Source organism: Schistocerca americana, chromosome 2 (genome assembly GCF_021461395.2).
Source record: "Schistocerca americana isolate TAMUIC-IGC-003095 chromosome 2, iqSchAmer2.1, whole genome shotgun sequence".
NCBI lineage: Eukaryota > Metazoa > Arthropoda > Insecta > Orthoptera > Acrididae > Schistocerca > Schistocerca americana.
The window spans coordinates 241739634-241764898 of NC_060120.1; positions in this window are offsets into that span (position 1 = coordinate 241739634).

Consider the following 25265-nt stretch of genomic DNA (forward strand, 5'->3'; position numbering starts at 1 on the left):
TTCCTAGAATTTTCTGTCAAGTCGGTACATAGAATTTTACTTTCGAATTCACTGAACGCTTCACGCATAGCCCTCCTTACGCTAACTTTGACATCGTTTAGCTTCTGTTTGTCTGAGAGGTTTTGGCTGCGTTTAAACTTGGAGTGAAGCTCTCTTTGCTTTCGCAGTAGTTTCCTAACTTTGTTGTTGTACCACGGTGGGTTTTTCCCGTTCCTCACAGTTTTACTCGGCACGTATCTGTCTAAAACACATTTTACGATTGCCTTGAACTTTTTCCATAAACACTCAACATTGTCAGAGTCGGAACAGAAATTTTCTGTTACGTAGTCTGAAATCTGCCTTCTATTACTCTTGCTAAACAGATAAACCTTCTAGGTCGGTTCTTCTTTGAAGAGAACACGCTCACAGGGCCAGTCAGTTGCACCGTGCCGTTGCACGTTATTGAGATTTCCTTGTTCAGCGTGTGATTCCTGCTTCGAAAGAGCGCAGCTGTGTGGAAAGCACTGTTTTCATGCAAGATGGGGCAACACCTCGTGTCGCTCGCCCAGTGAAAGATCTGCATAATGCAGTCTTCCACGAACAGGTATTTCCAGGCGTTTTCCAGTTGCGTGGCCTGCAAGATCACCTTGCCTGAAGCCTTGTGACCTTTGCTTTGGGGATAACTAAAAAAAAAAAAAAAACGCGTTTACCAGGAACATGTTCGGTCTCTACCTGATCTGAAGCCCAGATTAGTGGAACACATGGCTCAGATTCCACCGGAACTACTGCGAGCAACTGTTGATCGCGTCGTTATACGGATGCATGACATCGTCAGCGTCTCCGGAGCTGACATTGAACAAATTGTGTAAAGTGGCGCTTAATAACAAAATCAACATTATGCCTTTCTCACTTGTTCCACTATTCCTGCGCACTTTCCAGTCCTAATCCATTGCATACGGAAACATTTCTATACGTCTTTCGTGCAGTCACAACTCCAGATTTGCAATGCATGCTGTAGCAGTACTTTATGTGAATGGTACAAGTTTCATTCAGCTATGCTATTCATCAGTGACACATCACGCTAAAGCTACCGTCGTTTTGCACATAAGCGTATTTTTTTCTTCTCGTCAACTAATTCAGTATTTCGCGTCTTATCCAACGATTTCACCTGGGTTTGTCTTTTCAACTGTTGATCTTCACTGCGTTCATTATTTCTTCTCTCAGAGCTACGTATCTCTCCGTTTCCCCTGGTTTCAACCAATGGTTGCCAGGGCTTCCTTTGAAAGCCTCAACAACCTTTGTTTCTTTCAAGTCATCCAAGTGTCGCCTTTTTCATTTGTCACGGTCCTCCGAGTAGTCACTTCAATCTGCAGTTCATATCCCATAAATTGTGATGAGAGTCCTCATGTGTCCCTGGAATCATTTTACATCCTAAAATCTGGTATCGAAATTTCTGTCTTTCCATTACGCAATTTATCTGAACCCTTCCTGTATCTCCAGGTCCCATCCACGTACACATCATTTTTCATTATTCAGAATACATGTATCAGCAATGATTATAATGTATTGCGTACGAAATTCTTCCAGTCGGCGTCCCCTTTCATTTATCTCTCCTAGTTCCTCCTTCTCCAGCTATTTTCTGTTCTCGTCCTTTTCCTACTTATGCATCCTAGTCGCCCATCACAATTAATTTACAAGTAAATGAGACTTAAATAAAATTTCACCGTCCCAAGTACTGGGGATCTTTAGTATTTTTTAGTGCAAAGAAACGAAGGAAATATCCTTTTCGTTTTATATCTGACTTGGTGATTGTTCAGAATGTCTCGTAATCATAGTGTCTTCACGCATACGTTTCACTGCAAATCAGAACTAAAAATATTTTAATTCCTTCCCAAAATAATCCCCGTACTCTGGTTCTTCATCAGATACCGATAAACTTGTGTAAACTGAAACATGTATGTAGAAAGTAAACGAAAACATAGATTTAAGAAGAAAGCATCGTTTGCTGTTTAGAATGGTTTCATACACTACAGTCCAGGGATGCATGTTCACCAGAGTAAATACCAGACTTACGACGAAAATTCTTCCGGGTATTGTACTGCCTCTTAGTATAAAATGCTTTGATTATAAACTTAAAACAGCCGGCCACTGTGGCCGAGCCGTTCTAGGCGCTTCAGTCAGGAACGGCGCTGCTGCTACGGTCATAGGTTCTAATCCTGCCTCGGGCATGGATGTGTGTGATGTCCTTAGGTTGGTTAGATTTAAGTAGTTCTAAGTCTAGGGGACTGATGACCACAGATGTTAAGTCCCATAGTGCTTAGAGCTATTTGATTTATAATCTTTGTAATGTTGTTGCTTAATTTGTTCTTAAAGCGGTGGTGATACACAAGACCATAAAAGTGGGTTAAAAGCTGTGAGCTATCTGAGGAAGTTAACCTTGCATTGCTGCGCAACTGTTTCACCAGGTATCCAGTCTAGCTTACCAAATTCCCAACCAGACTAACATTAATTATAATGACAAACTGCCTATTGGCTTCTGTCTCGGGTTCTTCGGCCGACGTTCATCTAATGATTTTTCTGACGTTTCGCCAGCACGAGTGGCTGGCATTGTCAAAGCTTCACCCTCCATTGCCGGTGGTGAACTGGAGGCGAGCTCGCGGCCGCTGACTATATGTACCTGGCGCGCCAACGTCCGAGGGCTTCTCCGCGGTCATTTCCGGTGCGGTTCTCCTCTTGCTACCTGCGACGGTCGTTCGCTGCAGTACGGGAAGCCAGGATCCGTTTACCTTAAGGCTTTCCTCTTTCTTGTTGAAACTGTTCGCGTGTTTTTGGATTTCTACAGCTTCTCTGAACAAGCGCGTGTGATAGTGCTTCTCTACAGCCAGAACTTCCGTGTCGGCGAATTTTATTACGTGGTCGGTCTCATTCAGTGCGTGCTCTGTCACGGCCGATTTCTCCACCTGCCCCAACCTGCAATGTCGCTTATGCTCTTTGATCCTGGTGTTAATGGATCGTCCAGTCATTCCGACATAAACTTTTACGCATGTGCAAGGTATACGGTATATTCCCGACATTGTAAGTGGGTCTCTTTTCTCCTTCGCCGATCTAAGACACTCTTTGATCTTCCTTGTCGGTTTGAAAATCGTCTTTACGCCGTGTTTGCGCAATATACGGCCGATTCTGTCCGTCACTCTGGGAATGTATGGCAGAAAGGCCGTACCCGACATTTCTTTTTCTGGTTCCTTACTTCGCCGAGTGTGCGGCTCTGTTACACTTCTAATGTAATTTGTGGAGTACCCATTGCTCCTCAGAACAGTTTCCAGGTGTTGCATTTCTTGTTTGAGGTGTTGAGGCTCACATATTCGTCCTGCTCTCGTTACGAGCGTACTAATCACGCCTCTTTTCTGGCTTAAGTGGTGGCTTGACAGTTTGTTCAGGTATCGGTCCGTGTGTGTCGGTTTTCGATACACGCTGTGTCCCAGGTTTTCGCCGTCCCTTGTGACCAGCACATCTAGAAATGGCAGTTTCTTGTCCTTTTCTACTTCCATGGTAAATGTTATGTTGGCATGGAGGCTGTTCAAGTGTCTCAGGAATTCACCGAGCTGTTATTCACCATGGCTCCACACCACGAAAGTATCATCGACGTACCTGTACCACACCTGAGGTTTGTAAGTTACACACACACATGCACACCTGTTGTCTATTCTACAAACTAACTACCCATAAACATGAATTACTCAAAATTTTACTTCAATCCACTGCTAGTTAATCCAACAAGCTACTTCAACACAGTGTTTATACCACTACAAAATTGTTCTAATTCGTCCTCTTCTTGACGCTCGCGGCATATGTCTTGTCACATGATAAATATGGAGAAACTTTTCTTAAACATACACAGTAAAAAGAAAAATGGTTATTTACACCCCAAAACACTTATACCAGTTGACACACCTGATAAGAGACTCGCAATTATACATTTATCATACTCATATGTTCATACATAAGACAGTGAGACAATTTCATCTAAGATTACGTTATCACAAGAATTAATCACGCAGATGACTCTAAGAAGGCTAAAAAAATATTTTCATGATACAGCTTATACTACATTTTCTTACCCATTTTTCTCCAATTCCGTTCCTTCTTTAAGTTACCTTTCGCTTCCAAATCAATTATTTCGCCTGTGGTAGTTATTCTTGATTCATTTCTCATGAATGGCACAATTGTGGTCTCCTCTATTCTGTAAAACAGTTTCATCTTAACATCCTATTGAACTTAACAACTGACACAAAAGATCCGAACCTCCTGTAGTTTAAATGACAAATGTTTTGCTTCATCCTTATTACATTAAACCAAGCTTTCCTTCGGTCCCACAATCAAAATTATTTAATCTTCCTCCACCTTCAGTTCAAATCATATAGGCTGCAGTGCATCCCGCACCAGCGATAACAGTAATCTTTAATGCTCACAGCATCAGCAAAACACATAAACGTCACTTTTCCAGGACAAGTATTAACGCAGAATAATTTTTCAGGCTCTGGCTCAACATCAATCAAGACTACAAAAAGGATCCATAAATCTCTTCCATTCTCCATTTGCTGGAAAACTGCTCATTTGACTACCACAATATTATTTCAGGGCCACGTTAATTACACAAACCACAATTCTTCTTTCACCTTGAAGGGAATCAATCTACTTACGAAATCCACAGACAGAACTTTACGTACTCAGCTATAAAGAACAAAAAGGATATATCATCAATATTCACATATTAGCGCATATTGGGAAGCCATTGGTTAAACAATCGTATTATCGCATCCTGTTTTCAAGATTCCAAACTTACTCATTCCTTTCTCACAGCTCTCCTATCTTAAAATATTCATACAGCACGCACACTATAGTAAGAGATCCTCATTTATACTGACAGATATAGAATAGTAATAGATAGATAGTAGCACTGAAAGCAGAAAATCGGAAACAAGGCTACTAACAGCTGGGGATCTGGGTTTGCCAGATCCATAATACCCACAGATCTGATATTCCCCTGAGTTTTGCATTAATTCAACACAGATCTTGCTTCTCTCAGGAGCGACTCTTTTCAATTTACACAAAAAAAACCATAAATAGCATTTCACTCGTTCACAAAGAAACCTTTTATCTTCACATTTGAACCAACCTAAATCCTAACTGCACAAGGAAAGAAAAAAAACTAAAAACATCACTTCAATCAATCACATAGAAACATCGTTATCATTATTTTTACCAACATATTATTCAAAATGCATTTATCACAAATGTAAACTAATCAGTTGTTTCTCGCCACCGTCCTCTCTACTCCTCACTGTCCTTTCTACTCAATGTTTGGTTTTACGTTTGACACATGGTGTAGCCCTTTTGATTTCTTCGATCGAAGAGTTTCAACTTCTATTGCGTTTTCATGGGGAATCTTCCTTATCCGATACGGGCAGTTAAAGAGATTAACAAATTTCTTGCAGACACCTGACCGTTTGTTAGACAGCTTGTGTGATCTGATAAGAACTTTTTGTCCTACATCAAACACTATTTTTCTCACGTTTTTATTATACGCCTTGACTCTGGCTTCTGCTGCACGCTTGATGTTGCGTAAAGCTAAGTCAACAATTGCGTTCCGGCGTAGTCTCGGCTCTAGTGGCCAAGGCACCACCTCTTTGATTTTGCTCTGGGGCTCCTTGTTTTTTAGCACAGTGATTGGCGGAAGCTTTGTTGACGTATTAGGCAACTCATTAATTATGTTCTGAAATCCTTTTAGGTGTATGTCCCACGATCGGTGATCACGATTGCAGTATAACCTACATAATTTTCCTAATTCACGCATAATACGCTCACTGGGGTTCGAGCTGGGGTGATATACATATATATATATATATATATATATATATATATATATATATATATATATAGGTTTAATTCTTCTCCTTCGAAGCATCCGCTGCCAGTATAGCGATCTAAATTGTGGTCCATTATCCGAGATAACCCTTTTCACACGCCCAACTTCACGCAGAAACTGCTTTGCAAATGCAGTTGCCACTGCCCTTCCTGTGGCTGGCCTCTCCGGAGTCAGACACACAAACTTGGAGGTTAGCTCCACAGCTATGAAAACACATGCAAAACCTGCTTTAGATCGTATAAGTGGCCCAAATAGATCCAAAGCCGCGAGGTCACAAAGTTTGCTTGGTATTATCGGGTGCAATTATGCAGCATACGTCACTGTGGCCGCCTTTTCACGCTGACAAGGTCCGCACACTCTAAGTACACAACGAATACGCCGTAGCATGTTATTAAAATAGCATGTCTCCTTCAGTTTTTCACAACATTTCTGTGCTCCGAAGTGACCATAACTCAAATGTATGTACCATATAATTTTGTTTACGAGTTCCTCCGGAATCACCAACACCCATCTGGAGTCGTCCGGGGCTCGTTTCTTGAATAGTATTCTATTGCGCACTAAGTAGTACTGGCGTATTCCTACATTCTCCTTGTCCTCCCACTTCTTTATATCTTTCAATACTGCGTCCTTATCCTGTTCGTCCGCTATACTCCCTAAAGAGGTGGTAACAAAGTTCTCGAACGCTACATTCTGTAAGTACAGGATGCTAAAATTATTTTCACCGAGTTCCCCTTCTTCTGTGTGAACCAAACCTATAGGAATGCGCGATAAAGCGTCAGCAATTACATTTTTCTGTCCCGGAATGTATTCTACAGTGAAATTATATTCCTGTAGGTATAGTGCCCAGCGTCCTAGTCTCCCACGCGTGATTTTTGTGTTCATAAGAAATTGGAGTGCACGATGGTCAGTGTACACCCTGGTGGCCCTCCCAAATAAGAAATACCTAACTTTTGAGAATGCCCAAACTATCGCGAGTGCTTCGAGTTCTGTCACGGAATAATTTTTTTCACATCGAGAGAGCACCCTGCTCCCAAACGCGATTGTTTTCCAAGTTGTAATATCATCATTTCCTTCCGTTTGAAACAGTACCGCACCTAATCCTGACAAGGAACTGTCCGTCATTAAACAGAATTCTTGTGTCAGGTCGGGATGCACGAGGATGGGAGCCTCTACCAATGCCTTTCAATTTATAAAATTCATCCTGTGCCTCTTGATCCCAGACCCACAAAGCGTTCTTCCCTGTTAGTCCACATAGACGGGGTGTACCAAGTACACTAAAATTTATAAATCGCTTATAAAAATTACACAGGCCTAAGAATGCTCGCAACTGTTTTTTATTTGTCGGCATTGCACACTCCGCTATCGCCGCATTTTCTCCGGGTCAGGTTGTATTTCATTTGCTGAGACAATATGGCCTAAGAATTTTATGTTCTCTCGTCAGAACTGTGACTTATCTAAGTTGACTGTTACACCTGCCTTCTCAAAAACATCCAGTAGTCTGTTTAGAACGTCATTATGATCCACGTAAATTGTCACTCGCTGTTTCAAATCATCAGGCAAAATGCTATTTAATCCCCTTATAAAAGCAGCTGATGAGACATTTAGTCCGAACGGGAGACGCCGGAATTGGAAACAATTTCCATAACACAGGAACGCTGTATATAATCTGCAAGATGGGTGTAGCACGATTTGCCAAAAACTCGAACGGAGGTCGACAGATGACAGTACTCTTACCCTGTGGAAACGTTGTAAGAGTTCCTCAAGGCTCTCAAGCCTATCCGTTTCCGACATAATAATTGTGTTTATCTGTCTCGAGTCTAGTACCAAACGAACCGAGTTGTCGCGTTTTGGTACGACAAGCAAGGGTGAGTTGTACGAGCTTACTGCCCGCTCAATTATTCCTTGTTCTAACATCTTGTTTATTTCCTTCTCCACCTGGGCTTTATACGCCACGGGAATAGGGTATGGTCTAACAGAAAACTTCTGATGGTCACGTACTCTGAATTGGTAAGTAAAACCCTTAATCGACCCCGCAGTCGCAGAAAATACCCGTTCATGATTCCTAAGTAGGCAATACAATTTCTCCTTTTCCCTGTCCGTGGTTCTGACACCCGCGATGCTCTTTCTCAGTGCATCAACAAAAACAACATCTTTCCCCTGCTCACCAGACGTAGAGCACGACTCACTTACATAGTTCACGAGTAGCTCCAGTCTGGGTTGCGACTCGGTTTGAGCTTGAAATTTTAGGCAACTAATTTCTGACTCGGCACGTAATATGCATTCATCAAATACTAAATTAATTGGCTGATCCCCAACTTGAACTGTCATTACTCTTCTACCCATGTCAATTACTGCATGGTGGACATTCATGAAGTCATTTCCCAAAATCATTGCCACATTCAGCATTGGGAGCACAGAAAAGTTGTACTCAGACTCTCTTCCCTGGCAGGTAAAATTAAGCCGAGTCCGCCTTCGGATTTCTACGCTCTTATCGTAGATTGCGCCCTTCACCTTTATTCCTCGCACTTGAAAAACGGGCCAAGTCCCAGTCCCTTCTCATTTTTGAAATGCTGCCTCGCTCACTATGGACAAAGGGCTTCCAGTGTCAATGACACACTTAAAACATATTTCGTTTACTGCAACTGTCACGACCGGATTTATTCCCGAAATTTTAGCACTCGTAATTTCTTGCAACAAATCCTCTCTAATATCTTCCCTCTCTATATACCGTATGCACTCATTTGCCATGTTGCTCATTTGTTCCGATTGGGCGCCTTCTGCGCTGATCGTTTGTCATTGCCGGTTTTGTTCATTTCCATTTGCTGGATTATGTCTAGAGTTAGCTGGACGAATTTCAACATCATGAGGTGCTCCGCCTACAGTCCTATTCCCACCGTGTTCACCGTAGTATCGATTCTGGTTGCCGTAACAATCCTGTCCACGTCCTCGATCATTTCCGTTGTTCCACCTGTGTTCGCGACTGTTACCCCAGTTTCTATACGGCCGGTTCCGATTATTGTTCCGTCACGCCAGTCACGCCGTTGATTAGTACTACGGCCACGACTGCGATCGCGCTGCTGTGCCCCGTAATAACTTCGTGCCTGATTAGGCGGGCATTCTCCTGTATTGTATTCCAACTCTTGGAGAAGTGTCTTAAACGTTTCCACGTCCTCTTTGCATCGTCCCGCAACAATGACGTGGCGCAAGTGCATCGGCAATTTGGTGATGCATATCCTAATTAGTTCCACAGGCCCTATGGGTCGTATAAAAATTGATTTGCCTGCAGCATGTGGTCGAATAGGCGTGCTGGGCTGCCGAAACCAGACTGGTTCAAATTTGGCAGCATAATTATGTCATGCTTGACCCTATCTTGCGCCGCTTCCGACCAATAGGCGGACAGAAAGGCTTGTCGAAACTCCCGAGTGGAGTTGCAGTGACGCGCTGCTGACCTCATGCGAATCGCCGGTTCGCCTTCCAAATAGCCACAAATATATTCTATCTTATTTGAACTTGCCCAGTCGGGGGGAAGACAGAACTCAAATTGCTCTAGCCATGCTCGTGGATGTATTCCTTTTTGAGAATTTCGAAATATCTCAAACTTTCTCACCGTAAGGAAATGTTTGAAATCAAATCCCCGCATTTCCTCCCGGCGAGGCCCTTGAATGTTTCTATTTTTCTCATGTCTGCCCCTCAAAATGCATTCTTCCCTGTCGTCAAAATCTCCCTCGTGGCCTGAGTCCCTCTCTGCACTGTTCGTACAGCTATTTTTAGTGCTATTGGCGAGTTCGGAATCACACCCCATGCGGTTTTCCAGATGCACCACGCGTTCTTGTAATTCGCCTGTTACAGCTTTGTACCGCCTGTTCACTTCGAACTGTCCCTTCTGAAATCCAAGAAGCGAACGCACTTCTTCAGTCTCTACGACCGCTACCGGTGTTGTATTGTTATCGCTCTCCGTCGCCTTCATCGTGCCTACGATGTCCGCTAATGCCGCAATCTTATCATGTATTTGTCTGTTGTCCTCCACCCCAGTCTGCTTCAATTGTTCTACATGCTGTTCGAGTGCGTGAATCGCTTGACTGTTGTCCGCTACTGTGTTGCTAACGGACGCGGGACAATGCATTTCCGCCTCCTGGACCCTGGAGAGTACCTGCTGGTATTCCCTTTGGCATTCTTCTCTCAGAGCTTGGAAATTCCTAAGTAGCTGTTCCTCGTTCTCTTTCGATTCCGCATCGCGACTCCACTTGCCCTGTACTAAGGCTTGCAGACGATCATCGATTTGTTCAAATGTACGGCCTAATTCTTTCATAATATCACTTTTTATTTCACTTGCCAGATTGTTTATTCTTTGTGAGATATCATCGCAGACTCTCTGCATCGACTTGTCGACTTTATTTGTCTGCTGGATTAGTTTTTCGTCTATTTGTTCGCCTAGCTCGCGGATCGATTTTTCAGATTTCTGCGTCATTATTTCTCTGCGTTTTCTTTATTTTGTTGCAATAAGGCTTTCATGAGTTCTGCCAAATCAATTTGGTTAGTTGGAGGCAAATTAATTTCTGCCTCTGATATGAGCCCGTTCGTCCAGTTTTGCATTTCCTCTGAAGTATTCCCCAATGCATTTTCGGAACCGTCCGACGCGTTAATATTCGAAATCAAATTATCCCCTTGGTCCATGTTGCATAAGTTGTTGGACCGCCTACTTTTAGCTTGGTTACGTGTCTGCATTAGTTCAATTTATACCCGGTACGCAACACACTAATCAGAATAAATGTATCCCCCAAAAATTACGACGGTCACACGAAAGGTACCCAACCTAGTACGCACTTTTTCACACGCAAAATAAATTTATATCTTTGATCGAAGTCAGTGCAATTTACAAGCGAGAAAAAAAAACACACATATAAAACACACAAATATAGAAAACAAAACAACAAGACAAACAACACAACGCCGCTCAACAACACTGTGAATCTTTTGAAAGTCTGCTCTAAAACAACGCAGAAGTTGTTTGAGCGCTACAAGGGAAAAAAAATTAAGATTATGCAACGCTCGCAATCTAACGTTTCAGAGATTCCAGAGTCTAGCGGAATCACAGAACAGGGTCGCCATGTGTAATGTTGTTGCTTAATTTGTTCTTGTTTATGTGTAAAAGTAACACGTTTCACTGCTCAGTCTCCTCCCAGATAGTCAGAAACACCACACTAAATTCAGAAGAGGAATTTATGCCGTAAATGACAACAGATTTAAGAAATTAACATGAAAGGAATCCAATAGAGACCTTTCATCTTAAAACCAACATTTCGACCGTATTACAACGGGCTTTCTCTGGGCAAGACTTATTTTGGTGAAGGAAAAGTGGCTCTATTTATTATAGACGATCGATGTTAGCATACCATGTTTTTTGACACTTTATTGGCCCTAGAATATATTAGGCTAGTCATGGCGGAAGGGAGAGGGTAGGATAGAAGCAACTGGTGGGCTAACAGCGTGCCAGTGATCGGTGACAGTCTGCATATCAGCGCACCACTTCTGATGGGCACGTTTTCTTCCTGGTGTGCGCGGAAGTACACTGACAGTCCCCCTGTCGTGGCCTCGCCCGGTGAGGCTTATGCACCGCGACCACTTGCGGCCCGTTGAACTGAGATAGCCGGCAGCCAGGGTGCAGTAAGTTCGTAGCCGTCATCTCTATTGGTGTTTTCAGGCTCCTTAATAATTTCAGTCGCCTCTGAAATTTTTTGCTGGTGCGTCCACGACTCTGTCGCCAGCACACGGATTTCCTGGGACAAGATAGGCTGTCCATAGTCACGGTGGTGTTCCGCAATGGTCGATTTATTATGCTGAGCTAATAGCATATAGTGTTCATGTTCTGCTATTCTTGGGGTTAACTGGTCTCCCTGTCTCCCCAATGCAGACAGCTCCGCGCTCTTAACGGAGATCATATGTTCCTGCAGTATTTAGCTTGTTGACTGCATCCTTGGTGGAACCTATCATATGGATCCAGTGGCTTCTGCGGGAAATCGGTCTGAAAACTCGGGCGTGGAGTACGTTGTCTGGCCGTTCACTGACGCCCTTCACGTATGATAAGTACACTAGCGGAAGCTCGTAACGCCGGAAATGCATATCCTCCTATTTCCATCTATTGTACTATAATTTTTTTCCTTGTTTTGTTACCTCAAGATATGACATTTCTGTCTCTTTATATATTGTAATTGTTTTCCTGTTTGTATATATATATATATATATATATATATATATATATATATATATATATATATATGTATATATGCATTTATGTTGGTTTGTTTTGTGAATATTATTTGTATTTACACGCTGGGTCTGGCCTGGGGAAAACTGTACTATCGAACGAATACATCGATAGGTCGTGTGGAGAACCAAAGTGTTTAGGATCTTTGGTAGTGTTAATTCTGCCGCGTGGAACGCGGGCAGAGCAGAGAGAGTCTGGCTAGGGTGGTGCAGGTGTGTTGTGTGACGCTCCCGCGAGTTGCCGCGCTTTCGGGGTTGGGCAGCATGTAATTGCGCTCGACTTGCTACGATAGTTTCTGACACGGTGTCGCGGACGGGAAGCATTAGCCGGCGCACATCAAGAGCCCGTTTCGCCTGGTGACCGTGTCGAGAAGAAGGCGCGCCAACATCCAGCTTCTACAACAGCGACGGCCGACAATGAGTGACTGTCGCCATCTCCTCGATCGACGGCTTCAAACCTTCAATCAACCAACAAGGAAGACTGGAAGCACGTAAAGTTTTAGAACTGTATGGCAGACCTCAGCTTTTCAAACTGTTCAAATCACAAAATTACAGCAACGTAGCATGGACCTTTGTTGCTCATTGCCCCAATTGCATTACCAAGCAGGGTCCCTTCCTTTTCTGGAATGAACCCGAGTGTCGTTGAAATTCAAACGCGAGCATCATTCGATTTCACTGCTTTAATTTCAAAGTTCAGTTAAGGTATTCATAGCTGGCTACAATATTTAGATTACATTGTCACAAATTAAGAGTGCGAGTTTTGTTACCGTATTTTAGCTTACCTGTGACTGCAGCTCAGCTTGGTACTTTCCAGAATCTTTTAATGCAAGTCCAAAGTTAAATGTCTTATTTCTAAATTGCGTAGATTCAAGCAGCTTTTGAAATGATTGTTGAGGTAGCCCAAGACTAACCTTATTTTACTGAATTTCGTAGTGCTTCATAAACAAATCTCACTATTAATTTCAGTCACTAAATTAACTTTCAATTTTCCGGTTTTATTAATTCTTTTGCTAAATTAAGTCAGAGTGTAGCGAAATTTATTACTTCTGACAAACTTTCAGTTTTCACACAACACGTGTCAACTTTCAGTTGCCACGCTTTTAGTGCTAATTATATGTGCAATAACCTTTCTTTTTCTGTTATTATAGTAGTTGTCCGTAGGACTGGCGACCGTAATTTTCCCAAAATCACAAACATCTAATTAACGCCAATTAATTGTTAACGTGACGACCGCACATTTACTTTCTTTATTAATTTTACCCTTTTCTCAAAATTAATTTCCACCAATTTCATTTGCATTTTTCCTTTCATTTAGATGTAACCCTTTCCTCCCTCTTTACCGACAGATTAACTTCGGTGACGATTGCTTTTCCCAAATTTCCATTAGGTACACGCGGTTTAATTTTTCACAGTCATTAAGGTCGATAAGTGAGCGGGAGGTTACAAGCTTCTCTTCCTTGTCCTGTTGTTCTATTTCGGTTGACTGTCTTAGTATGTGACGTATTCACACCGTCTACGATAAATAGAGCCGCCATTCCTCCAGCAAACAAGCCTTGCCCTGAGCAAAGCCGTTGTAATGTGGTCTAAACGTTAATTTTAAGTGTACAATCAAAGTCTTTTACACCATGCGGCGGTACAACACCTGGAAGAATTTTAACCATCATGACGCCTGCCGCATATTCCTACGTAGTCAGGTAAATATCATAATGTAGCGTTACAGATAATATACACTCCTGGAAATTGAAATAAGAACACCGTGAATTCATTGTCCCAGGAAGGGGAAACTTTATTGACACATTCCTGGGGTCAGATACATCACATGATCACACCGACAGAACCACAGGCACATAGACACAGGCAACAGAGCATGCACAATGTCGGCACTAGTACAGTGTATATCCACATTTCGCAGCAATGCAGGCTGCTATTCTCCCATGGAGACGATCGTAGAGATGCTGGATGTAGTCCTGTGGAACGGCTTGCCATGCCATTTCCACCTGGCGCTTCAGTTGGACCAGCGTTCGTGCTGGACGTCCAGACCGCGTGAGACGACGCTTCATCCAGTCCCAAACATGCTCAATGGGGGACAGATCCGGAGATCTTGCTGGCCAGGGTAGTTGACTTACACCTTCTAGCTTCTAGAGCACGTTGGGTGGCACGGGATACATGCGGACGTGCATTGTCCTGTTGAAACAGCAAGTTCCCTTGCCGGTCTAGGAATGGTAGAACGATGGGTTCGATGACGGTTTGGATGTACCGTGCACTATTCAGTGTCCCCTCGACTATCACCAGTGGTGTACGGCCAGTGTAGGACATCGCTCCCCACACCATGATGCCGGGTGTTGGCCCTGTGTGCCTCGGTCGTATGCAGTCCTGATTGTGGCGCTCACCTGCACGGCGCCAAACACGCATACGACCATCATTGGCACCAAGGCAGAAGCGACTCTCATCGCTGAAGACGACACGTCTCCATTCGTCCCTCCATTCACGCCTGTCGCGACACCACTGGAGGCGGGCTGCACGATGTTGGGGCGTGAGCGGAAGACGGCCTAACGGTGTGCGGTACCGTAGCCCAGCTTCATGGAGACGGTTGCGAATGGTCCTCGCCGATACCCCAGGAGCAACAGTGTCACTAATTTGCTGGGAAGTGGCGGTGCGGTCCCCTACGGCACTGCGTAGGATCCTACGGTCTTGGCGTGCATCCGTGCGTCGCTGCAGTCCGGTCCCAGGTCGACGGGCACGTGCACCTTCCGCCGACCACTGGCGACAACATCGATGTACTGTGGAGACCTTACGCCCCACGTGTTGAGCAATTCGGCGGTACGTCCACCCGGCCTCCCGCATGCCCACTATACGCCCTCGCTCAAAGTCCGTCAACTGCACATATGGTTCACGTCCACGCTGTCGCGGCATGCTACCAGTGTTAAAGACTGCGATGGAGCTCCGTATGCCACGGCAAACTGGCTGACACTGACGGCGGCGGTGCACAAATGCTGCGCAGCTAGCGCCATTCGACGGCCAACACCGCGTTTCCTGGTGTGTCCGCTGTGCCGTGCTTGTGATCATTGCTTGTACAGCCCTCTCGCAGTGTCCGGAGCACATATGGTGGGTCTGACACACCGGTGTCAATGTGTTCTTTTTTCCATTTCCAGGAGTGTAGTAAGTACAGTAACGGAATGAAAATCCGCCATAGTTCACAGCCATAACCAGGACGCAGTCACCGCCAGCAGCCGCGGGTGAAGACGCTGCAGCCCTTCACTCTTGCGCAATTTTCGTGTTGACCTCCTTCCTAGTGACAATACCCACACGCAGAATACCGGCCTCTTTCGAGAAGGTGTCAACACGACCCAGAAACACAACTTCTTCGGCAATGATCAGCACTGGACAGCAGTATTTAAAACTCCCAAGACCAGTCCGTCAGCCGGCCGGGGTGGCCGAGCGGTTCTAGGCGCTACAGTCTGGAACCGCGCGACCGCTACGGTCGCAGGTTCGAATCCTGCATCGGGCATGGATGTGTGTGATGTCCTTAGGGTAGTTAGGTTTAAGTAGTTCTAAGTTCTAGGGGACTGATGACCTCAGCTGCTAAGTCCTATAGTGCTCAGAGCCATTTGAACCAACCAGTCCGTCAACAGCTGGGCTGTAGTATGACATCCATTTCGTGCTGGCCAGCTCCATCCCCATGATGCAGCCACCTCCACCCCTCTCTGTAGCTGTGGTAGTCAAACTGGTCCCTACCAAATACTAGCGGGCGTTCCAGTGTTCGTGGTTGGCGGGCGGATTAGGGATTTTAAAGACGTCTTCATAAGGTTTGCATAAAGTTTTGACATAAAGTGTTTGCCAAGTAATTAGTATTATATGCTTTAACTTGCTGTAGCTATGCTTTACAAATTTTATAAATATATAAGTTATTTCCCAACTTAATACATCACTATTACTATGAAAATGGTAGGCCTTTAGAAAATTTTGCTACTAATAGAAATACAAAAGGGGGCGGTAGGTAAAAAAGTTTGACTGCCCCTGGCCTACAGAATGCGAAACGCTGACCGCCGACCCACTGCCTGTGCTTCTCGCAGACAGCCGTGGCCACCGCCACGTGGTCCAAGACCCACAGCGAAGTCCAGTCAGCTCCCAAGCCTGCGAGGTCTGTGTTCAGCAGTCGGTATTAGTCCTGCTGCCAGCCGCCTATCTCTGGGCACTGGAGTTTGCTTCGCTGCCTGCTGTCCTCAAATAGTGAGCGACACGTGTTGCAGTGCAGAGATTGTAGACGCTGCCTGCCGCTGTACCTGAAGAATGCCTGCATTGGTGCACCCGTGTCACCGTGCCAGGGTGTGAAGGTTATCACACATTGCCTATTGTCCAGCTACTGCTGAAACACAGCTGTACTTGTTTTCATGACTGTTAATAAATTGTTTCAGCAACAAGTTGAATGTCTACACCATCTGCACCTCCAGCCACCTCCTGCAGGGAACTACTCACCCACACCTTCCTATCAATACCTATTCATCTGGTGTCAGAACTGTAAATTTTTTTTGTTTATTTATAGACACAATCACATGTTTATGACACAGTCATAACCGGTTTCGGCCATACAATGACCATCTTCAGATGCTAAAGGAGGCATGTACTGAACACAGGTTCATGCGTTGTCTATAAATAAGCAAAACATTTTTTACAAGAGAATCAATCACGCAGTACATAGACAAAATGTTTTTTTCCAAAATCATTGTCAGAAGAGCTCTTTGAGGCTGTAATGGTGCACCAGTGGAGGGTAGAAGTGAACATGATATAGTACCAATGGCAGTTAGCGCCGACTTTAAATTTCTCTTCGTTTCACTTTTTTTCCATTTGCATGTATTCTACGTTTCTGCAGGTATTAATAAGCAAAATGTCTGTTCATATAAGAGCGACAACTCGGGAGACGATTCAGCGATTGCTTGATGATGAAGGCGCAGTTCAGTCTGATAATAAAGCTTTGCATAGGGAAATACATTGTTAAAACGGGGGGGGGGGGGGAGGGGGAGAAGGCAACCGTCAACTTCTAGCGTGTCTCTGCTCATCCTTGATGCTAGTATTGCCTCGCTTGTAGCCCCATGTTTTGATAAGTCTGAGGAGGTGTTTTTACCTTTTTTGACAGTTTGCGTACAGTCGCGAAGTTAGAAAACTGGAGTTGTGAACAATTATTGAGCGTGGCTCGACTGAAGTTAGTCAGGTATGCTAGAGCAGAAATCACGAGCAATAAAAAGGTACAGGCTGCTCAGCTTTCGTAGACTTTCAGGAAGGGTTAGTGGATTGTTGCGGAAGAAAGAATACTTCTAGCTATTATCGGGAACAACTTATTGGTACAGTTCAAAAACAAAGGTAATTGGTAGAAAGTTTAGACTGTATCAGGAAAATGAATATTGATTTGTTTGAGCTGAAAGATGATGATCATTCCAACAAGACATTTTGCAGGAAGCAGAGCAAAGGGGGCTTGACGTGTTTTTGTGGACTCTACCGGCTGAAATGCTGTGAAAAGTGTGAATGGAGTTCCCGAAAACCTTCGGCGAAGCAGTAGTAACTGCGGCTGCTTTGGCTGAAATTGACTCAGAAACTAGGCCAAGAGAGAAGCGTGCAGTTTTTAATGTTGAGTTCATATGTTATAGATGTGTCTCTCCAAGCCACTTGCAGCTGTTTTGTAGGAAGCCACAGTGTCAAAGGTGCAAAGACATTGAGCACACCGTTCTAAGATGTCCACAGGCGCGTGGAAGGCGGAATCAAAATGGTTCAGATGGCTCTGAGCACTATGGGACTTAAAATCTGAAGTCATCAGTCCCCTACAACTTTAGAATTACTGAAACGTAACTAACCTAAGACCATCACACACATCCATGCCCGAGGCAGGATTCGAACCGTAGCGGTCAAGCGGTTCCAGACTGAAGCGCCTAGAACCGCTCGGCCACACCGTCCGGCTGAAGACGGAATCATGGTAACACTCACACCCCTATGTAAAATAAGACAGGAGCATCGAGAGCACAGTGCAATGCTCCCCGTTAAATGTGATTATGGGAAACCCCTATGCAAAATCAATGGCAGACATTTATCTCACCAGCTATGTAAAGGAAGATTGTGTATATCAGCACAGTTATCTACGGCGTTATATGGTGCCACAGATTTGAACCAGTCACATTGTAGACTAAGTGATGGTTCACTCGCTCTTTTCGGTATTGTTGAATTTCAGCATGAGGAAGGACTACCTGGTGTGCATGAAATCTCACTCTAGTGTGAGCATAAGCTACGATGACATTCTTGGGCTACACTTCTTGATTAAACATCACGCCAAAGTCGATCTACTACAGTGCATAGTGGAGCTGGTTGGGACACCGTTCTGCCTCAGTTTTACCGCTAAAAGAATCGAACTATCACAAGGAAAACCCGAGGCATTGAGTAAGCCACTTCTGAGCTTAGACTTGACTCAGGACAAAGCGAGAGGTAGAGGAAAGCTGTTCTGGATGGACGTAGGAGTTGTTCTGCTTTATGTATAGTAGAGCCCTTGGCAGTAAACGAGGAACTGGATTGTGCACAATGTTCCATACGACGTAGTTCATTCTTTGGGCAGGAAACTGGCACAAGCTGAGTGGTGCTTGTCAATGTAGACAATTTTGGTTCGGAACAGGTGAAGCTGTCAAAAGGTGAACTGACAGATAACTTAGAGGTGTTAAGGAAAGATGAGTTGAACAGGGATTTCAATGTAGAATACTGGAAGCCAGTGCACTATATCGATTTAATCAAACTAACAGAAAAGGTGTTTTATCGGAAAAGACATGACGGAGTGGACATGGAGAGATTATTGGAGGAATACTCGGAATTATTCATCACAGCTGTGCCACTAGTGCAACACATAATTACTGCTGGAAATGAACCACATGCATACAGAAAACCATAATATCAAGTCCCGAACCAAGTACAACCAGTGATGGAGAAGTTTACTGACCGACAGCTCCATGATGGAATTATAGAACAAAGCACTAGTTCGTAGGCAACCACAGAAATCCTCAAATAATTAAAACGCTTATAGATTCTGTTGTGACTAAGATTTTTAAACCAACAAACAGTCACGGCCCATTATACAGTGCCGCACATTGCATTACAGAGACCTTCGATAATCTGAGGCAATGTTGTTACTTTGCCACCATGGATTTACCATGCGAGTGCTACCATTTAGAGACAGAACTGGAGGGTCGGCGTCAAATGGTGTTTTAGGTTAGATTCGGTCACTACCAGCACCGTCAGATGACATTCAACGTGAAAAATACACTGAAGACTTTCCAATGCTTGTTATCTGGAAATAATGTGTGGTCTGCCTAGACAATGTCACTGTATTCTCCAAGGACATCCAGGAGAATGTGGTGATTGGTTATTTCTGTGATACGAATGACCCTATATATGGGCAATATTATTATCCAGGACGGTGCATGAACCAATCCATGACTGTTGCAAGCCATAAAGGATTTCCCAACGCCTAGCACAGTAAAGGAATTAGTCATACCTCAGCGTCATCAGTTTTTATAGAAACGTCCCAAAATTTGTTGATGTGGCAAGATTCCTTACACATTTATTGAAGAATACAGGAAACTCTCAATTGACTCCAGATTGTGAAGCAGCATTTGAAAAGTTAAAAGATTTGTTGACCACCGGTCCGACCCCATTTTTCCTATCAAAAACAGTTTACAATGTGTAACTTGAGTAACCACGCTCTAAACTGTGCTTTCAACAAAGAGACAGATGGGAAAGATCACCAATAGCCGGCACTTTAGATAGTTCAGTAAGATGGAATTTCATGTTAGGATGTAGACCATTCATATGGCTGATGAACTACTGCAGAGCCACATTATCACGCAGTCAAATCAAAAAATATAATCAGCATACCTGAGGAAGCATTACAGAGAGAGGGAGAGTTCGCTGTTCAACTCTCGTTCTTCAACATCCTCCATGAAAAAATTGGCTACATCTGGTGCCAGTGGCGAACCGATGGCTCTTTCATTAGTCATTTCACAATTATTTCCACCATACCGTTAATATGTGGTCGTCCAGGTGTGTGAAATTAATTTCAAATTTCAGGAGGCAAATAAGTGGCCAGTAGCTTTATTGTATCTTACAGTGGTACCTTCAATTCATAAATGTTTTTTGATTTCATAATGTAGATGAGGATAGTCCCAAGTGAACTAACGGTCAGCCATGATGTGACGGTTGGTAGGAGTGGTGATTCCGAGTTGAGACGCATATGTATGAACATTCCAAAATAAGTTTTTACTATCAGCACAAAAACAGAACCCAGTCAAGCGAGGGACCCCAGTTAGCCTTACAATTTTCTTACTACAATGTATAATGAATACGATGCGCAATCCTTAAAAAAAAAAAAAAAAAAAAAAAAAAAGGTAGCACCACTTACCAGTATAAGAAGAGTTAAAGAATTTACAAAGATCTAAACTCTCACAACAGTTAATTGGCAAGACTAGAATTAAAAGAATTAGACTCGAGATCGTAGGTTTATAACATAATCAAAATTCCTTTGAAAACAACATCAGCACTTAAAAATTATCACCTATGGTTTCAGTTCAGGCGGCAGTTACCTAAAATCAACTTCAAATCGTAAGTGCCAAACGTGTGAAGGAACGCTTTAGTTTGGATACATTAGTCAAGAGAAGGGCCACGAAAGCAACAACCTACACTTACAATCGCTCTTGAAAGAACTCACAGCAACTGCCATTCAGTACACTACGCAGCTTAACAAAGAATCTCTCAGTAACCAAAACTTATGACGTCATAGTACTGTATAGCCGAGTACGGCTTGAAACAGTTACGTTCAGAATTATTTTTAATATTTAACTGTAACATCGTTTTATATGAGAACAGCTACTACTGACAGTTAGTTTGGAGCAACAGTAAGGAGGAAGGGTATCCAGGGTATCAGTCACAGGAATTCCGCAGCACCTGTGTGGGCCACAGTGGACTCACGACCAGAATGTCTCCAACTATGGATACTATTCTCACAAAATACAATTTAGTGGCCTATATAGTCCACGTGACTTCCTAGTGAAGGATAATCGATGATACTTTCGTTATGTAGGTAACCATACTGAAGCATCATTTTGCGGGATCCGGGTTTTAGGTAACGAACTTCATTTATATGAGAGCTTCGGTTTCGTATTGCAGCTTGGAGTAAACAGTACGATTAGGAGATCTAATTAACTCTCTATGCTGTAGAGCAAAGTTAATTACGAGAGTTACGTCCAACAACGTATTATTAAAACTTAGAAGATCCCTCAGTTACTCGAACGGTGAGTTGTTTAAACATTACAACAACGCCGGTCCTTTCCTCATAAATTGTGCCAGAAAATTATTCCAAATGACATTGGAGAATGGAATCATACGAAGTAAGTTAATTTTTTGATGCTTTCGTCACCAAAACCAGCTTCTGTAGCCTTTAAATTTCAAACACTTATCTGTAAAACACTACATTTCTGTACAGTCAATGACCTTCTTGGGTGGTAGAACTGACACATCTACGTTTTTTAAAATAATTTTTATTTTGGTTTCAGCTGTTTGAGTTGTGGCTTTCCCTTGCAATATGTGTGTTTTTAAGTTGAATGACACCTGTTTATTCAGCACTTTCATCTTCCTAATGTTATATCTTGTTTTCTGTGGGTCGCGATACTTTTATTCCCTATACTCTAAGCGAATATGATTTAACCAGTTTCGATTTATCGATACAAGCTCTGTAGCCACCTCTTCAGATGGTCCTATGACAATCTGGGAGTCAATCTGTTTTCAGCCAATGGGATTCGTCAGCTGATACTGGACCATGTGGTTCCATTCGTTTGAACGAGAGACACCATTACGCTAATGTAATGACTTGTTGTGACTCTGGGTGGAGAAATCGAAGAGGCTTTGTGCTGTGTCCTAATGTTGAGAGAAATGCTGCCTTTGTCCTACGGTGGTCAATGCCATTATAAAGATGTTACTTTGCATGGAAAATTGGGTGAGGTCGTTACAATTTATTTGCTACAGAGAAGGTTATTTTTCGATAAGACCACTCCGAGTGTAGGGATATGGGCATGTCCTTGCGCACAGTGAAGTAGGTGCTCACAAGTTGCCAGATAACACGTAGCTAGTTGAGAGCTGGTTTTTGCATCTCATGTCTGCCCCTGATATCTGAGTGGTCAGCGTGACGGAATGTCATATCTAACAGCCCGAGTTCGATTCCCGACTGGGTCGGAGATTTTCTCTGCTTAGACTGGGTGCTATGTTGTCCTTATCATCATTGTTTGATCCCTATCGACACCCAAGTCACCGAACTGACGTCAACTCGAAAGACTTGCACAAGGCGAACGGTCTCCCCGACGGGAAGCCCCAGCCACACGGCATTTCCATATTGCACCTCATGTGCACTATTTTACTTCGTGATACAGTAAATGTCAAGCCATTTCGCTCTCCTGACGTAGGAGGGGCATTCAATAAGTAATCCAACACACTTTTTCCCAGGCCAATTGCAGTTGAAAAAGTCAGAATTTGTTGTGGGACATCGTGGAGTATTCCCGCTTCTGTCCCTATAGCTTCTTCAAGTTCCGATAGGTGGCGGCACTATACCTAGCCTTGAAAATGACGTGTGTAACGGAGATGTGTTTCAAGCGGAGAGCTGTCATTGAGCTGTTTTCGGCGGAATATCAGAGAATCGCAGGTATTCATAGGTGCTTGCAGAAAGTCTATAGAGACACAGCAGTGAACAAAAGGACGATGAGTCGTTGGGCGAGGCGTCTGCCATCATCACACTAAAGTCGTGCAAACCAGCCCGAGGTCTCACGTGCCGTCCAGCCGCACGCAGCTGTGTCTCCTGCAATGTTATAACGTGCGGACACTCTCATTCGAGGTCATCAACGGATCACAATCAAACACATCGCTTCTCAACTGGACTTCTTTGTCGGTAGCGCTGACATACACGCCCACTAGTTGGGGTACTAACAGGTACGTGCAGGCTAGGTTCCTCGCCTCCTAACAGAAGACCATAAAGAGCTACGGAGGACCATCTGTGCGGAATTGTTTGTGTGTTACGAGACTAATCATGACAATTTTTTGTTGAGCATCGTCACAGGCAATGAAACATGGGTTCATCGCTTCGAACCAGACACAAAACGGCAGTTCTGGAGTGACGCCATACCACCTCTCCTCGAAGAAAAATTTCAAAACTGCACCCTCAGCCGGTAAAGTCATACCGACGGTCTTGTGAGACTCTGAAGGGATAATTCTGTTTGATTTCCTTCCTAATGGTACAACGATCAACTCTGAAGTGTATTGTGCTACCATCAGGAGACTGAAGAAACGACTTCAGCGTTTCGTCAACCACAAAAATGCAAATGAACTTCTCCATTACAACGCACGGCCTCACAGACCCATAGAAGCTCAAAAAACTTCATTGGACTGTTCTCCCTCATCCACGCTACAGTCCGGATCTCACACCTTCCGACTTCCATTGTTTGGCCCAATGATGGATGCAGTACGCGGAAAGCAGTACGCAGTTGATGAGAAGGGGGTTACTGATGTAGCAAGACGTTGGCTCCGACTTCGTCCAATAGACTGGTATCATGCAGGCATACAGGTCTTCCCAGTAAGATGGTGTGAGGCCTTCGTATTGAACGGAGGGTGTCTTTAAAAATAGGGTTATGCAGCCAAAGGAGTGAGAAACAATTGAAAGCCTGAATTAAACTAACCAGCTTTCAGAAAAAAATGTGATTCATTACTTATTGAACGCCCATTGTATTCATATTAGTTTCGCAGTCAATTAGAATTATATAATACGAACTTATCCTTTCACAAATGGGCGATACAGTGTCATTGCGTAGCTGGATGCTTTACGAAGAAGGTTAACACGTGTTCACTGCAATCTATAGCCTTTGAAAACTAATGTAGGGTGTTCGAAAATTTCCGTTAGAAACGTCTAGGATTTGCAGATAGGAGTGAGTACATAATATTTTGAATAGGAACCCCCGTTTCTTTTCTTCGACGGTTTCATTTCAGATGTTTAATTCATACACTTCTGCTTGAGGAATTTAATTAGGCGTGACGCAGTACAGTTACTAAGTCACAATTCGAAAGGAAACACAGCGAAACATCCATTTATCACTTAAGTTCATTTATTTGTATTAACACTTAAACATTACGAGATCACATTGTTCCAAAACAAAAAAGAGCCCAGCATCCTGGACGTATAGAACAATACTGACGCATTACAATATGTAACACTATTTTTTAATATTGTAAGTAATTTGTACAGATTTATCCTGAATAATGGAAAGTGTATTTTCTTTCCCATGTAACATCTTTTGTCTACTGTGGAGAAACGATAAGATTTGTAATATGGTTGCTCTTTGTGTGTTAAGTTCTTTGTATGATTCGGAGGAGATAGTCTTTCAATGAGATAAATTTTGTACAGATTTCTTAATATGTTTAAATGACAAAGTTTTTTAAATGTATGTTTATTGGTAATTATGTTGAAACTGGTTCACACATAGGGACTTTGCACTGTGTAAACTGAAAATTAAACGTACTCCCCCTGTACAACGGAAGTGAGTTAGCGCGAGCCAAAACGTGATTAGCGCGAACGAAAAGGTGGATGTGGCGTTTGTCTGGGCGCCAAACGAGAGAGCACGGTAGCCAGTCGGCAGTGAGACACTGACGAGTAAACAGCGCAGGTGCCGAGTGAGGCCTGTTGTGTTACCAGCGGAATGGAACAGCCTCGGATGTATTATGTGGGTCTAAAATTGTACTCTCGTTTTGGAAAAAGCTCTGAAATTATTATTATCAACGCCAAGAAGAAATATATAGAGCTTATTTGTGCAAATGGAGAGACCACCTAACTGCCACATACACGCCACCTCGATTGCGAAACCACTTCCTCACACTCACAAAAGGTCAGATATGCAAGCTTGTGTGAACCAGCTAAGCTGTATTTGGTTCAGTGGAAATATAATCTTAAAGCTAAGAGAATTGTGTTCCACCCATGTGTGTATCCTATGCACTTGTCCAAGTAGGATCCTCACCATTGATTAATGAATTCCGAGAG